We start from the raw sequence: 2,457 nt of genomic DNA, 5'->3' as shown, positions 1-2,457 counted from the left end.
AGGCTTGCCCCCCACAGCCAGCTTTAGAGAAGAGATCGGTAGCTTTTCAACTGCATAGTGTGATGTTATCAAATATTTTGAACTGTAATCTTGCAATTACTATTAATGTTGCATTAAAAGATTATTTAATGAAGGAGATCATGCAGAGAACAAGCAATATAATGGCTCCAAGCAGCTTGCCTCCCACATACCTGGAAAACCTCCCTACTGCTACAGAGGGAGGAAGAACAGTTAGTGCCAGTTCTAAACAATAGGTTTCACACTGTATCTGTTAAGACCTGTTGCTTTTGGCAACAAAAACTGACTCAAAGGCATGAATTTAAATTTTAAAAAGTGGTACTCAGTGATTAAAGACAAACACAGAATATTCTAGTTTCTGCTGTGCATTGTTTAGTATTCAAAGATAGTTGTGGAGGTGTTGGCTGTCTGAGCATTCCTTTCCACCAAGTATTGTTTAACCTTTCTGTGCATTTCAGGGCCTGATCTTGTTCTGACAAAAACACAGGTAATTCAGAAGCGGATGCAGTTACCTTGGTGTAAAACTTGTTTGAGTAACAGAAATAACTAAGGCTTTAGTTGTGCTTTAGAACTGAAATGTATTTCATGTTGTAAATGTGCGTCTGTTGCTTTAGCGCTCAGTTGGCAGGACCCTAGTATGGTATATCTCAGCCTGGTATCTATGATGATGACTGCCTGGTGTTTCCTTAAACCATCACTTTATGTATTGTATCTGTTTTTCTCTTCGTAACACATTGAAAGCTGAGTAAAGTGTGATGATGTCAATGCACAGCTAAATCCAGACAAGCCAGTAGCGGCACAGGGAATTCTAGATTGCAGATCCTTTCAGAACTCATCCTATACAGAGACATCACAACCACTCAATAAAAAATAATTCTCTTCAACTCTATTTTTTGTAGCTTTTTTTTTTTTTTGTCCTGTATCCTGCTCACTGTAAATAAAAGTAAGCTATTTACACAGTGTTTATTACTAAGCAGAATATACTCCTGTATCTTATGAAATCTATTTTTTAGACTAGAGATGTGAAATAATCCATGTTCATATCCATTCCTTTACACATTTAAAGTTCAGTGTTTCCACACAATTCATTAAACAGCTGTCTGTTTTCTTCTCATCTTTATTTGTGATTGCATTTACAAACAATGAATAATTAGAAATAATATTTTAAACAAAGGCTTTTGGAGCTATATTAATCAAGGAGAAAAGTGTTATTTGTGAAATTTTATGTGATAAGCACAGATATCAATAGAAGATTATTCCTATTACACTCTCCTTTGTTTTGAGGATTCCTAGTCACAGTGGAAATGCAGTATTTTGCAGGAAAAGTACAATATTTTCCTCAATGCCTGATTTATTTATTTTTAATGAAAATAATTATGTGTTTAACCTTACAATGACTTTGGGGAAAGATTGGTTTAATCCAACCCCTTTTAAATATCAGGAAATTGCTTAAGTGCATATGGCCTAGAAATAGAACTATACGTTTTGAAAGAGTGCCAGCAAATTTCACGTGCTTTTTTTTTTTTTTTTTTTTTTTTTTTACCACATTTTTGTTGATACAGAGGAAAAAATAATTCAGTCTCCCAAGTAAGTAACCCTGAGTAGATTGAAAAGTCTACCTGTCTCTTCCTCTGTAGTCATAATTTTCCATGGTTATCTCTATTCCACTGGGCATTGAAATCTTCAAAAAGTAGCTATAAATTCATGAGCGCAGGAGGGAGTTTTCCTGACAACTGGCCAAACATTTGGCATACTTGCTAGAGGAGGGAGGAAACATGACTGTGGATTTCAATATGTTGAAAATTATAACCCAATTTCTTTTTGTTTATTCTATCCTATGACAAGTTTTTGTTGATAAACCACTGCTGGCTATGTATTGTCCACCCTCTTTCCTTCTCTCACCTTCACGCCTTTTAAACAAATGGAACGGAAGAAATAAATGGAAGAGAGCCACATACTGTAGGAAAAAAAAAAATCCACACACAGAAATAAGCAGGGAAAGAGAAGGCTGCAGAAGAAAGCTGTAGCAGGGCAGTAGTTTTCACTGTTTACCAGTTATCAAATTTAGAACAGGTAAAGTACATAGCAAAGAGCAAAGTAGTCCATTTTTGTAGGTATTACTGAGCTTGCTCAACACCAGTCTTTCAAATACAATTCTCTTTCCTTTCTTCATGAGTTTTGGAAGGTAAACATTTGAGTTTACAGATCTACAACCAGTTTTATGAGTTTATGGCAGTGCAGTATTTCACTGATCAATTCAACTAGGAGGGAGAGCTGGGCTTTTAAAATGACTGCCTACAAAGTATTCAGCTTCCAGACACTGATGTATTTTGCCTTCTTTCTAAGCATCATCCAATCTCTTAAATGCTTTTACAAATTAAGCTTGAATGCTAGCTTTCACTGCTATCTCAAGTGCGACTTATTATTCCTAATGATTCC

The sequence above is a fragment of the Netta rufina genome (genome assembly GCF_964035555.1).
Source record: "Netta rufina genome assembly, chromosome: 12".
In the NCBI taxonomy this organism is placed as follows: domain Eukaryota; kingdom Metazoa; phylum Chordata; class Aves; order Anseriformes; family Anatidae; genus Netta; species Netta rufina.
The sequence above is the reverse complement of the archived record's forward strand: the minus strand, read 5'-3'. Positions refer to the sequence as shown.